We start from the raw sequence: 14,718 nt of genomic DNA on the forward strand, positions 1-14,718 counted from the left end.
GCAGGGCCGGCGCTCGCGCGCCCCGGCGGCCGAGGGCGCTCCCCGGCGGCGGCTCACTCTCCCGCGGCCGGCGCCAGGGCCCGGCGGCGCATCACCACGAAGAGGCTGGCTCCGACGGCGCAGCGGCGGCTCCCTCCGAAGGCGCCGGCGCGCCCCGACCGAGCTCTCCGGCGGCGGGTGGCGGCAGCATCGCCGGGCGCCGGGCCGGGAGGCGCCCGCACCGCCCCCTCCTCGCCCCCGCGGGCGCCTCGGCGAGGCCTTTCCCGGGACCCTGCTCGTCGTCGGCCGCTCCGAAGGCGAGGACGGCGCCGTCTGTCTTCACGCTCGTGGCGGGGAGGGCGGGGGGCGAGGGCGGGCTCTCTCACACGCCCGCCCCCCTTCGCCGCCGCCCCTTCCTCTCCCTCTCCGTCGGCGCAGCGGCGGCGGCGGCGCCTGCTGCTGCTGCTGCCTGGCGGCCCCCGCTGCTGCCCCCGCCCCGCAGCGGCGGCCACATCGTCCCGCGCCGGACTCAGCTCCTCCGAGCCACCGCAGCAGCCGGCGGCGGAGCCCGCGTCGTCCCGCTCTTCGCCGCCGCCCCCCGGCGGGCGCCCCCACCTGCAAGCGGCTTCCCCCGCCGGCGCTGCCGCCGCTCATGGGCCGCCCGGGGGCCGCCAAGACGCCGCCCTCGCTCGCATTCCCGGGGAGGCGCCCGGGCGGCGAGGAGGGGAGGCCGCCGGGTCCCGATCCGCTGGAGGCAGCCGGCTGGAGCGGCGCGGCGCGAATGGGAGCCTCCTCCGAGCCCTCGCCAGCCAGCCAGCCGGCAGCCTCGCCGCGCCTCCTCCCCCTCCCTCCTCCCCGCTTCTACGCAATCCTACGTGACCGAGGTTTGGATGAGAGACTCACCCGGGCGGCGGAAGGGAGCGAGAGCGCGGGGGGGGACCACTGCGGGAGCGGCTGATTCGACGGCTCACCGGGGCACGGCGCGAGGGGGCCGGCTGGCGCTCAGCCGTGGAACCCCCGGGGAGGGCGGGAAAGCCCTTCTCTGAGCATGTGCAAATGCCCGGCGCTGACCCGGCGAGCCGGTCCCGCAGCGCACGGTGCAAGGGCCGGGGCTGGAGCAGGCCGAGAAGCCTCGGAAGCCGGCCGGAAGGCGCCCCTGCCCCGCCGGCCGCCGCGCCGTGAGAACGGGGCGGCCCGCGGCAGGCCCCTCCGCAGCTCAGGGCAAGGGGCGGCCCTGACGCACGCTCCGGGCGCGCACGTCCGTCCCCCGGCCGAGGGGCTCCCCAGCGCACCGGCGTGCAAGCCGCGGGCTCCCCTTGCCGAGGGGCTGGCCGGCTCGGCTGGAGGAAAGCGGCCGCCCGCCCGAGCGCGACGCACAAGGGCTTGACCTAGACCGGGGACCGGGCCTCTCCCCGTGGCGCACCCTCTGCTCCCGGGGCAGGCAGCCGGAGGCTGGGCCCGAGCCAGGGCCAGCCCGGCCCGCCCTCGCCCAGCTCCCGTTGCCTCTAGCGCACACGCCCAGGGGAAGCAGAGGCTGGCCGTGCCGGGGCGCGCAACGCAGGCTGACCGAGCCCCGCCAAGCCCAGCGGGGGCCCACGCGCCCTGCCGCACCATCCGCACCTTCCGTCCCTGCGAGGATCCTGCCGCGATCGCAGCTCTTGCTCCCGGAAAGTCTGGGCACTTCGCTGTGAAACTTCTGAGTAAACCCGTTTACCGGATACGGGCACCCACCTATGCGACAGTGGAGAACTTCGCCCTCCAACTTGCAGCCGTGCGGAGCCCGAGGGGGCGGGAAGAGAGCAGGCCAGCCGCCAGGCTCGGCACCAGCGGCCCACACTGCTCACCCACCCGCTACTTCAAAGGCGGCTGTTCCGGCATCTTCTGCCACGTTGCAAAGCTGCACCCCCAGTCACACACCTTCGACTGGCCATGCCGGGAGCCTCAGGCGGAACCTTTCCAGCTGTTTTGGGGTGCCACCAGAGGCCACGGCCCCCAGGCCCTCTCCCCGACTGGACTGCCATTCGGCACTTCCCAAGCTCTGGAAGTTCGGAGGGTAAAGCTGCGGGCTTGCGCCGAGAGAGCATATGGGAGGCAAAGGCATTCCTGGAAAAAGGCCACACGTTCCCAGTGAGAAGCTGCATGCGGCCCCTTCCCCAAGCCCATATGCTCGTTTGTGCATTTGTCAACACAATGCCGCAAATATTGCCACAACACAGAGGTCGGCTTGCGGGTGGGTCCGAGGGACACTGGATCGTGAGGGGGCCCCTCGGTGTGCTGCCAGGGAGGCGAGCAGGCCGGGTGGGCGAGCAGCCAGCGACCGACCACCGGCCCTCCAAGCAGCCTCCTCTCCCTGCTTCTACTCCGGCTGCGCCGGCTCCACACATGGCGGAGCCCCCTCCTCCATCACCACAGCAAGCAGGACCAGCCTAGACCACCGCTCTGGCTGCCCAGCCTGTGCACCAACAGAGGCAGCCAGCCGACGTCCGTCCATCGAAAGCAGGACCAGCGAGCAGGCGCCTCTGTCAAGCAGACCGGGGCTGCTGCTCATTCGTTTCTGGAATTGTATTTCTGTGCAGGGGAGGATAATAGGTGAAGAGCCGCAGGCCGGGAAAAGCGATGGAGAAAATGACCAGCTAGCTCCCCTTTCTGTTCAGAAGAGCCGGCATTCTGTCCCCGCATCCCCTGTTCAGGCGACAGAGAGGGCCAAAACGCCCCTCTCTGGAGACTTCGGGAGCAGCCGCCTCCAGCAGGGGCCGTGCTGCTCCGGAGATGGTCCCAGGGTCAGGCACGGCCAGGCAGCCCCAGGAGCTCGTGCTGCTGCCGGGGCCGGGGTCGGGGAGACCTGCAGGCTTCGGGCGCGGCCATTTTGTCGGGCCATGGCTCTCCCGCGCTTGCCCTCCCAACCGCAGCCAAGCGTGCATCAGATTTCAGCGTCCTAATCAATAAAAGCAACTTTGGCATCGCTCGTTACTTTTTTCCGCCAGCGGGTTATGTTGCCTGACAACAGCAAATGCAGCCTGTGGCACGAGGGGATAGAACCGTGATGAATTAGAGGCGGTGAGGTGGGGATGGAAGCAGAGCGCAAAAAGAGAACCACAGACCCGAGGGAGCGCTGCGGGCGGCGCGTGTGCCACAGGGGCGGGAGCGGTGGCAGAGCACAAAGCCCTCTGCGCCGCAGAGGAGCCCCCCCGCCCCCCGCCAAAGCCACTCTCCAGAGAGGAGGTGCTCAGTAAAGAGAGCAAAGCCCTCCAGACGGCTCAAGGAAGTGAGTCAAGTTACATGCCAGCTTCTCGCCAGCCGTCACGGCAGAGAGGGGAAATGCCTCCCGGTTCCAAGCACATGAAGCCATCGATAGGCGTGAACAGAACCCTCCCCGGTGGTCCATGGGGGGGATGCCCCCCCAGCTGCCCGACACACTCCTTCCGCACCAATCGATGGCGCAGGCGATTCCTGCTGATCCAGGAGACGAAGGAAGCACCCAGTTTATGTGGGGGGGAGGCCCCACAGGTGTGGGGAGGCGGGCGGGACGCGCTGGCTGGTCTGACAGGGTCCCCTCCTGCCTCCTCGCCACGCGTCACAGATGCGGAAGGCGGTTGGTGGCCCATCTCAGCTGCAAGCAGTCCCAGCCGCAGAGGGGAAAGCAACCTGGCCTGTAGGCAACGCGAGCTCACGCCCAGCGCCTCTGACCGAGATCCTGCGACACGCAACATGCAGGCCGCCACAGGTTCCCACGCGCCCATCCACGTGCTGGCCTCCCCCCCCCCCCGCTGCTTGGGTGCAGAAGGTGCGGCCCGCGTGAGTGTTGCCCTGGGGGGGCGCATGCCTCTCGGGGAGGGCTGGCCAGCCGCTCCCGCAGGCTCCCCTCCCGCACTGGCATCTCCAAGCAACTCCCAGGCACCGAGGCACCGTGAACTCGGCTCGCACTCCTAAGACCCGCACCGCCCGGCCTGGTCGGAAAGGCTTCTCCGCAAACTAGTGGAGTGGAAGAGGGGGCATGTGTGAGCTGGGACCCCCGCCCCAGGCGGAGACCCTGCCTGAGGGCGGGAGTGCAAATCCTCTCACGCCATCCTTTGTTCCCTCGGGCTGTTCGGAGGGAGACCTCGTCTCCGCGGGTTGCGGGTGCTGCCCTGGCTGCAGGGTGAGCAAAGGCGGGGAGGGCCCTCTGGGCCACACACAGCCCCCCAAGCACGGGAGGCTTGGGGGCCGCCATCGCTTTGAAAAGCAGGGGCCAGCCAGGGGGAACCTGGCTGCTCTGGCGAGCGAGGCCCCTCCGCATTTCCCGCCCGGCCGGCAGCTCCGGGTCCAGGAGGAACTGGCCGCTTAGGGGAAGCCCAGAGTTTCAGCAGCTCGTTAGAGCAGCTCAAACAAACCTGCTTTTCTCCATCGTCAAGGATGCTTATGAAGCAAAAACAAGAGGCATGCTTGATGTTTTATTAATATTTTATCCTCTGCAAAGCAGCCCCTTCTTGCATGAGCCAAAAGAATTAAAATTCATCTTGTTTTGGCACTCCTGTGCTCCTAGGCGTGGGTGGGAGAATTTAGAGAGAGGCCCGGGTAAGCCCTGGAATGACCACATTTTAACCCTCTCTTGTCAGTCTGCTTTTTCACCCTTTGCTTTGGATGGGTGGAGCAGGTGCGGGTAGGGAGTGACACAGATTTTCATCATTGTTTGGGGGATACCGAAAGAGTCAAATGAAAAATGGGTCCTAGGCTTGGAGATCCCGCATGGAAAAGCCAAGGAACGCTGCCACAGCTCCCTTACTCGCATCTTGTATCCCCCACCACACTAAGCAGTTGCACCACAAGAAAAGTGCAAGAAAAACAGTATTTTCCAGGCCTTCGTTCTGTGCAAACATGCAAAAACCTGCGTGCATACATTCATTAGTGGCGCATGGCGAATCCCGGGCTTTGAGGAAACAGGTTTCTAAATAAAATAAAAATGCATCCAGGTTTCTCGCACACGCACCTCCCAATGCAGTAAGACTGTCCTACTTTTCCGCGTTTAAGACACTCATGTTATCGGTTCACAGGGTTCAACAGTAAACCAAATCCCTTCTCAAAATTCCATTCAGTTTCTTCCGGTCTTATCTGACTGCAGCTGACTCCTTCATCCTTAAAGAAACCCACAACTCCTCGAAGCAGCTGAGGCGTCTCCGCAAGTTGTGCGGCTTTGCCACGCAGCAGACCTGTGCCTGGCGACGGCCCCTCATGTCACCCTGGTCCCGCACCACAGGACGGCCACCGGCAGCCAGTGCCAGAAGGGGGGCGCATCCGGCCCAGCAAGGGGAGCCATCTTCAGAGCCCTTCGAGTAGATGTTTGAGAGGCCACCCGGGGGGGGGGGCTTTTCAGAGAGCTGCACGATGGGGGTTCCCCAGCTGCCTCCAAGGGGGCTGGGTGGGAGCTACCACTGTGAAAATAAAGGGGCATCCGGGAAGGAGCAGGGCCCTCCCGCCCGTCTGTTGCTCCTCTCCTGCCCCCCCCCAGCACTCCTCTCGTGGCTGGCCCCCCTTGCGTTCTCCCCGCAAAGCCCCCCAGGCAGACTGTGGGCTCTGCTTGGCCAGGACACGGAGGGCCGGTGCAGCAGGATGCCAGCCCCGTGGGAGAGCAGGCGGCCCTGACCCTGCAGCCGTGGCAGCGCAGGGAGGGCAGCCCGGGACGGGGAGGCCCTTGCGGGGCAGGAGGGGAGGGCGCCCACCTGCCGGCCAGCGAAGCCTTCGTTCCTCTGAGTGGCTTTTCACCACCCGGCCACAAAGGAGAGGTGCAGGAAAGGGGGCCCTGCTGGCCGAGGGGCGATCGTGGCTGCCTGGGCGCGCGGCTGGCAGGAGGCATTTCCGCCATGGGAATCCAACTGGGCTCATGAGGCCCCCAAACATCTCATTCTCACACAAACCTCTCAGGGGAAAACCTGGCTAGGTTGGCGCGCAAAGGACAGGTGCAGTGGCCAAAGAGGGTGGGGGCGGGTGGGCTGGTCGCTGGTGCCCCCCTCCCCCCCACCCCGTGCACAAGCGCCCCACCAGGGGCAGCACCAGACACTTGCTGCCGGTCACTGCCGTGTGCCGGGGGGGGGGGAGGGGGGCACCAGCGATCAGCTGGGGAGAAGTGGCCGGCAGAGGCTGGGTGGAGAGGCGGAACAGCCCTTGGCCTCCGGCGAGGACCCAGCAGGCCTTCTTCACCCCGGCGCCCCCCAGGGCTGCCGGAGCGGAGCTCCCAGAACCCACGTGGCTCGTGGCCAAGGCTGGGCAGGGCAGGGGCCAGCCCCCGCTCGGTGGAGGACTGCCAATGAAGGCCTCCCTCTCGGAGGCGGCACCTCGAATGCCCCCAGCGTGGGAGAGCCCCCAGCCTCCCCAGGCCGGGGGTCCATAGCCATGGACTGGATGTCAGGGGTGCTTCCTGAGGGCGTGGAATGGGCTTCCAGGGGAGGTGGGGGAGGCCCCCTCAGTGCGGGCGCCAAGGAAAGACTGGACGGCCACACGCTGGGGATTGCACGAGCAGAGCCGGCTGCAGCCGGGGGTCAGACTAGATGGCCCCGGAGACCCCTTCCGACCGGCTTCATGTCTACGCTTCTCTACTGCCTGCACCGTCAGGGAGCTCTTCCTGGTGTCCAGCAGGAACCTGGCTTGGTGTAACTCAAGCGCATCGTGCCTTGTCCTGCACTCAGGGCCGCTGGAGAAGAGGCTCTGACAGCCCTTCCAGTATGGCTAGGTTGCTGCCTCCCCGCCCTCTCCTCTCCTCTCCTCTCTTCTCCTCTCCTCTCCTCTCCTCTCCTCTCCTCTCCTCTCCTCTTGGCTGAACATGCCCAGCCCCCTCAATCCTTCCAGCCCCTGCCTCACCGAGGCCCCGCTCTGGACTCTTCCTGCTTGCCGGCATCTTCTCGAACGGCGCTGCCCAGAGCTGCCTGGCCCGCCCAGCACGAGCGAAGGGGAGCTGGCACTGGCACGCCGCGCGACTGGGAAGTGCCGTTCCCATCCAGGCAGCCCCAAAGGGCATCTGCCCCTTTTGCAGCCACCTCACACTGTTGGCTCATATTCAGCGTGCAACCGACAACCACTCCCAGGTCCTGCTCTCGAGCCAAGAATTCCCCATCTTGTAACGTGTCAATTTAGAGCGAGCCAGAGGGGCCTGAGCACTTCCCAGGGTAATTGGGAAGCTTAATTAATGAAATGCTGGGGTGGCAGTTTATGGCCCGCCCATCGCTGGCTGCAGCGCTGTGCCCAGGAAGGGAGCCAGGGCTGCGCTGCTTGGCTGCCTTCGGGGCCTTCGAGATGCGGGGTTTCCATCCAGGTGCTGCTGGCCTGCCTCTTTGGCCCATTCCTCGCGGAGAGCACAGCCCCTCCTGCAGACGGGTGCCCTGCAGGAGTGCTGGACTGCAGTTCCCATCGTTCCCAATGAGACTGGCAGTCCAGCATGCACAAGGCAAGGAGTAGGCAGAGAGAGGGGAAGAGGAAGGGATGCAGGCAGCCACCCCGGGTGGTGAATCGCTGCACTGGTACCTGCGTGGGAACTGGCGTGCCTGGGGGAGGGCGATGCGGGAGGCTGACCCGACATGCCCCTCAGCGAATCCTGCGCCCGCCTGGATGGGGGAGGCGCCACGGCTGTGGCTCAGCACCGCAGCCCCCACCCCCCAGGCCGCAAACACCAAGCCTGACGTGCCCACGGGGAAGAAAGGCGCTTCCCTGACACCCTTGCTTTCTACATGCAGGGCAGCTCGGCTTTTTCCATGCGCGGGGCGGCTTTCTCCTGCCACAGCAGAGCCACCCCCACAGTGCAGCTTGAGGTCCGGCTCGCCTCAAGGCAGCCCGGGTGCAGCCGAGCAAACCCCGCCAGCCTCACTCGGGCGGCCCTCGCCCTGCGCCATCGCCACTCGCCTCTCACACATCCAGCGGGGGCCGCGTTTCAAAACGGCCACCCGGAAGACCCCGCGAGGAGTCCGGGGCTCTGGAAAGACGAGCCCATTCACCTGCCCCGAGCCTCCACGGAGGTTGCCTGCGCACCTGGTGCGGATGTGAGGCAGCAGCCAGTGATCAGCACATCCGTGAGGACGAGGCTGCCGAGCCGGGAGGAGGCAGAGGGGACCAGCCGGCAGGCAGGCCGCACGGGCAGTGGCCCTACAGTGCTCACACGCCGGCGCTCTTGGTGGCTGCCGGCAGATTGCCAAGGGCGGCGTAAGGAAGAAACCCCCCCCCCAAGCCACTGCCCTTGTTCAACCCACTGGAAGATGGCTGCCTCTCTTGATGAAGGGATCTCAGGTGGGTGCCAGGTTTTGAAATCCATGCATTCACGAAGCCACCTGCCAGAATAAAGTCGCCAGTCCTTAAGGTGGCACAAGACCTTTCGCTAATTTTGTCTCAACAGGCAGGCACGGCTGTCCCTGTGGAAAGTGTTAGAACCAAGCCAGAAGGACCAGACCCAGGGGCCGAGCCTCCGCCTGGGGCTGCCTTTTCCCACACGCCCCAGCGAGCCCCGTTCAGGCCACACAGAGGCCAAGCGGCCTGAGGCTTCGCTGGGCCTTTGCCAAGCTCACGTGCTGCCCAGGTCGCTCCACCAGTCTGAGGAAAGGCCCAGGCCGATACGCCCGGCTCGACCGTTCCCCGGGAGAGCTGGTCTGCCCAGGCCGGCGTTCCGCTGGCGGCACAGAACCCTTTGGGCTGCGAGTGCTCTGGCTGGAGCCAGACTGGGCCAGGGCAGCAACAGACGGCCAGCCCCGACCGGGAGGCTGCTTTCGCAAGGACGAGCGCAAGCAGAGCCGGGCTGGGCCAGCCTGGCAGTGGGGCGTGAAAGGGCAGCGGCCCTCTTCCCCGGGGATGGAGCGCTAAATGCCGGCAGGCCAGCATGCTTCCGGCAGCCCCATCGCCACACCCCACAGAAAGACCGGCCCAGGCCCCATCCACACACCTCTTCTCCTCCACCGGGAGCAGCTCTCGGTGACCCTGACAGGCGCAGGCGCGAGTGCGCTGAACGTGCTCGCCACAGTGCCTGAAATGGCGCTCTGAGCATTTTCGCACCCACACCCTCCCAGGCTCTTTTCAGAGACTCTCACCAGTATGATTCCTGTGAAGTGTTCATAAACTGCACCCCCCCCCCCCCCACCCCCAGATTTCAGGCGGCATCCAAACGCTACACAGTGAAATAAAAAGTTGTCAATGTCTAAAGAGAAAATCCATCGAGAGGCAAACAACCATTTCAACCATCTAAACAGCCATAACCTTCGCTTGCTACGAAATTCAGCGTGGCAGCTCCCTGGTCAAGGACATGCTTCCCATGGAGCAGCAAACACCCCTTTGGCCTCCCAGTTCTGAGAGCGCGCCCCCCCCCGAAGCTCCCCCATGGCGGCTGCCCACTTTGCAGGGGGGGCTCTGCCTTGCCCACAGGGCACCCTCTGCAGAGAGGCCTGGAGCAGGAAGGCGCGACGGCTGCCCGTGGCACATAGACGCAGACCGAGTCAGAAGGGGCCTCCCGGGCCATCTAGTCTGACCCCTGGCTCCAGCTGGCTCCACTCATGACATGCCTGCCACATGCAAGTCCAGTCTATGATTGAACACCCTCACTAATCCCCCCCACACCTCCCATGGAAATTCATTCCATATCCAAGGGGTCCTAACCATCAGGAAGCACTTCCTGATATCCAGCCTGAAGCCCGGTGCCTTGAGCTTTGCCCCACTGGGACATGCACTGCCCCCCACTGCAGGGGAGAACTGGCCACGGCCCTCCTCCACATGGCATCCCCTCCCATACCAAGAAGTTGCCAGAAGAGCTCCTGGGGTCTCCTCTCTTCCAGGCACGCTTCCCAACCGGCAGGTCGAGCCAGAGGCAAGAGCAGCCTCTGTGCCAGGGCCGCCCCAGGCATTTTGCCCTGTGAGGTGAGAAACCCGGGAAACTTGGTCCCGGGCGCGAGAGACGGCTTTGCTGGCAGACAGGCAGCCCAGGTCTCAGCACCGGCCACGGGAGCTGGCAGGCCACGGCGGCACACGGCCCCTCCCGACTCGCTGCCCCCTCCCGGCACCTGCTGCTCCCCTGTGCAGAGAAGGGCCAGGCAGGGCGGGGGGGGGGGCTCAGAGAGAGCGCGGTGCATAGAGCGGGTGGCACCGCGGTGGGCCTGGAAAGCGGCCCCGGGGCCCGCGGGGAGCCCCCCGCCTCCCCGACAAGGGCGCGCGCGAGCAGCGTCCCCCGCCCCGGGCACCTGCCTCCTCCCACAGGGCCGCCCTGCGGGGCGGGTTGCGAACAGGACGCGGGCGAGCGGGGCGCGCAGGGGCAGCTGCCTGCAGCTGATCCGCAGGCCCGGGCCAGCACGGCCGGGCTCGCTCCCCGGGCGGGTTCGCGTCCCTTTTCGCGCGTGGCAAGCGAGGAAAGCCACAGGCAACCCGCAGCACGCCCGGGGACGCTCCCGGGCGGGGCGGGGCGGGCCTAGGCGAGGAGAGGCGGGGAATGCGCCCCCCGCTGCGCCGGGCCGGCGGCGCACACGCCCGGCTCCGCATCCGAGGCGCGCTGCTGCCCTCCCGTGGCCCGCGGCCGCCGCTGCAAGGGCCGCTCGGGGCCGCTCGCTGCGGCGGCGTCAGCGCGCTCCGGCCCCGCCCGGGAGGGGCGCCTTCCCGCCGCCCCCGCGGGGACGAGAGAGGGCCCCGCGATGCCCCGGGCTCCTGTCGGCGGGTGGGCGCTCCCACGGGCAGGCACGGGCTGTGCAGCTGGGCACGGACCCTCCCCGCCCGCGCTGGCGCGCCGGCCCTCCTCCTGCACGCGTCCCGCTGGGACGGATGGCTGCGGCCGGGAGCAGCGCCGTCCTTCGCGGGGGCTTCCTCTAGCTCTGCCCGCAGCCATTGGGCGCAACGCGAGGTGCTGCCCTGCTCGCCACGATCTTGCGGATGCCCCCCGGGGGCCCTTCCGTGCCACCGTCCGGGGAGGCACGAGACCCCTGCGTCTGGCAGCCGGTGCCCCCCCGTCAGTGGCTGGGGGGCTGCCTTGGGCGCTTCTCACAGATGGCTTTGCGGGAGGGAGAGGGCCTCTTGCGGAAAGGGGGCCCCTCGTGCTGGCACAGCGCTTGCCCGGCAAGGCGGCACCGACACGGAGCAGGGGCGGCATGGTGGGGGGGCTCCCATCGGCCGTGCGTGGTGCTGATTTCTACTGCCCAGCGGGTGGCTGGGGCTTCCTGGGGGAGGTAGGCCTTCTTTGTCTCCAGCCCCCCACAGGACTGCACCATGGAGGGAGCCCCCCCCCCCCGCGCATCGCCACTCGTCGGCCCCCCCCCATTCCGCTGCAGAAGTGCTCAGCCACTCAGCTCTCTGCCTGGAGCTGCCCAGATGGGGATTCCAGGCAACTGCCGTGGGCCAGCGCACGGAGCCTGCAAGGGCTGCGAGGCCTGGTGCCCTCGCACAAGAGGCCTGCGTCACACAAGAGGCCAGGCCGGGGCTGCAGCCGCAGCTGACGATGCACCGGAGGCTTAGAAGGGCGCCCCACAGACGTGCCCCACAAGGACCTGCCTGGGCCGGGCCGAAGGCTCCCTGGAATGCGCCAAAGCAGCCCTCCCCGATCCGGTGCCCTTCAGATGAGTTGACTACAACTTCCACAGCTCTGCCCGCCATTGTCTCCCCGCCCCTGGCCTGTGACGACACGTGTAGCATCTGCGCATGCCTGTGTGCGCACATTGTATAAAATGCGATTCAAGCAGAAATACCGTTCACCAGACCCTGGGGATTGGAGAGGTGCGACAGATGTGCTTCCCACAAGACTATTACCTGTCCAAACACTTTTCTGGGCTCAGCCTGGCACTGCTGCTCAGGTGCAGGGGTGCTTAGAAGCAGCTAAAGCGATAAAGGGGCCATCCAGCACATCCGAAGGGGCCTCCCAGGCCATCCAGACTGACCCCCTCTCCACTTATATAGTACCTAACATGTGCTTGTCCAATCTTTCCTTAAACACCCTCACTGATGCCACCCCCCCGCCTCCTGCGGAAGCCCATTCCATATCCAAGGAGGCCTAACCATAAGTAGGTTCTTCCTGACATCCAGCCTGAAACCCCGTGCCTTGAGCTCTGTCCCACTGGGACGCATCCTGCCCTCCACTGCAGGGGAGAACCGGCCATGGCCCTCCTCCACATGACGTCCCCTCCCATACCTAGAAGTCCCTGAGAGATCCCCCCAGAGTCTCCTCTCCTCCAAGCCGAAACGACCTGGCTCCCTCAGCCTCATCTCACAGGTCATCCCTCCCCAGCCCAGCTACCATCCTTGTGACCCTGCACTGAACCGATTCTAGCCTAGCTAAGTCTCTCTTACGACGTGGAGTCGAGAAATGAACACAGTGTTCCAGTGGTGGGCACCCCAGAGTCATGTCTCAACAGCGCTCTACATCTGGAAGCCACACCTCTGGCTCTGCACCCAAGGGTGGCATTCGCCCTCTTGGCCACCGCATCACGCTGCTGGCTCACGTTCAGCCTGCAGCCGACCAGCACCCCGAGGTCCCTCTCACAAGTGCTGCTCTCCAGCCACTGGTCCCCCATCCTGTCCCGGTGGCACCTATTCCTGTGTCCAGAGTGGAGGACCCTGCACTTATCCACCTTGAACGCCATCCTGTTGCCCCCCGCCCTCTTCCACAGGATCACCTGCACCCCAGTTGTGGCCACTGCCCCCCCTTTGGTGTCATCTGCAAATCTGGCCGGCAGACTGGCTCCCCCTCCTCCAGGTCACTGATAAAGAGGCTGAACAGAGTCAGTCCTAGAACGGAGCCCGTGCAGAGCTGGGGCTGAGGCACGGCTGGGAAGCAGCACTGCCAGAGTTGCTCAAAAGCTGTGCTTTCTGCAGGAGCTGCGCAGAAAGCATCTTGAAGAAGAACAGCTCTTGCAGCCATGTTCTCATTAGCCTTGAGCACATATCCTGAGTTTGAGACTCAAGAGGAAGGGCTGCATTTCCCCGAGGGCACCAGCCTTTGAATGTCACGCGCATGGAGAATGTGAGGTCCCTGCAGGAACAGGGCTAGAGGGAGTATCATGCATTCGTCTCCTTCATGTGCACACCCACCATGCAGGTCAGGCAGAAAGACGAGTCTGGTATCCATGCGCCTGCCTTTCCCTTTATGTCGCTAAAGATGGCAAAGTGGCGCCATCTGGTGGCCAGGAAGGGAGACTGACTGTAGCGAATCCCAAAAGGGATGCTGTAAAGGCACCGGCGGGGAGAGATGCCAGAGGCACAGAAGCCCAGGAGCACAAAGGTTGCAGGATCAGTACAGGACGGAGGAGCAAGCGAGTGATTGGCCCGTGGGGGCCTCTTTGCGTTCATGCCTCTTGGCAGAGTCGAGCAAGCAGAAGCTGGCGATCCCAGCGCCGCAGGGCACCGGCGCCGCCTGGTGCAACAGTCGCCTGACCGAGGCGAGCGTGTCCAGCTGCCTCTGATCCCACGTGGCGCCCACAGCCACACACTCCGTCCTGGCAGAGCACCCTTCCTAACGCGTCTTTCTAACCCCGTCCTGCAACAAGGGGCGGGGGGGGGGGAGCACGCCTCACCTGCCCTGTTCTCTGAGAAGAGGCCTCTGCCAGGCGTGCTGAGCGGGGCGATGCAGCGCATCTGGGCGTGCCCGGCTGCTTCTCCCACCCGCAGGTTTGCTGTGGCCCACTCCCCTTCGGCTTGCAAACGCCGCGGCGGCAGCAAAAGTCCATAGTCGCACGTGCCCTTCCTCACGCTCGTTGCACTTTCCATGCACACGCACACTTTTTGCAAGCAGTGGCCCCTCGTGGAACAAGCTCTCAGGAAGACTCTCCCCGCAGAGCCCCGTGGCCGCACCTGCTGCAACCTGCGCCGCAAGGCCGCGAAACGGGACGGGGTGGAGGAGCACCTTGGGCCCGTAGGTTCGGTTTGAACGACCGCCTCCTTGGCCCCCAGCGTGGGGCGGAGGCCGGAGCTGCGGCTGAGGCGGCCGGCTGGCGGCGACGCCTGCTCGCCACAAGCTCCCTCGGCCCCTTCCGCGGCTTGGCTCCCCTCAGGCTCCTTCAGGGAACGGCGGGGCAAAAACCCGGAGGGCCCCCACACGCCTGCCGCCTTGCAGACCTCCACGCCCCTCAGCTTTGGTTACGACCCAGGGCTCACGAACAGGGGCCTGCTCAGCCCCCCGTGAGGCGGGGAGCAGGGAAGTGGTGCCAGAAGTACCCCGGAGAATCGCCAGCGGGGCAGCCCCCTGTCCCCTGCTGGCTCCGAGGGCCAGCCCTCCGGCCAGCCCCAGGGAGAGCACTCGGAGCCAGCTGTTCTGACTGGGTGGCTCTGTGGGGAGGCCACCCTCCGGCCAGCCCCAGGGAGAGCAGGGCAGAGGGCAGTCCGGCAGGGCAGGTGTGGGGGGGCTGCAGCGGCAGGGGGGTATGTTCTGCCCCCCCCCCAGGTGGCACAAGGGCTTGTGCCTGTGGGGAGCAAAGGTTTTAGGGATGAAGGATCGTCTCAAAGCACAGCATGGCAAAGCGTGGCAGGAATTGTGGAAAGGATGATGGGGAAGGAGGATCCGTCTCTCCTTTGCCCGGAGCAGCTTTGCACCTGGCCCTCCCCTCACGGAGCCCAGCCACACGGACGGTAATTCCTGACAATTCTATTCCAAAGGTTAATGAGGAACTCGATGAAAAGTCGAGGGCAGCGCCAGACTGCGCTAATCCCTGCCGCAGACACGGGAATGAGCCCCGTCTGCACGCGGGGGGAGGGCGGGGGCAGTTGCAGGCCAGAAAGCCGCTGTTCTGGGCAGAGGGGAGTGAAGAGCACCACCGGGGGCAGATGCTC

The 14,718-nt window shown here is 66.0% G+C and overlaps 1 protein-coding gene across 1 annotated transcript in view; it reads right to left on the minus strand.

The window, feature by feature from the left end:
* FGF12 (fibroblast growth factor 12) overlaps window positions 1–14,718 on the minus strand; it is a 96,822-nt gene that overhangs the window by 59,593 nt on the left and 22,511 nt on the right. The window lies entirely within an intron of this gene.

This window comes from Varanus komodoensis, unplaced genomic scaffold, assembly GCF_004798865.1.
Source record: "Varanus komodoensis strain SLA01 unplaced genomic scaffold, ASM479886v1 scaffold115, whole genome shotgun sequence".
In the NCBI taxonomy this organism is placed as follows: Eukaryota; Metazoa; Chordata; class Lepidosauria; order Squamata; family Varanidae; genus Varanus; species Varanus komodoensis.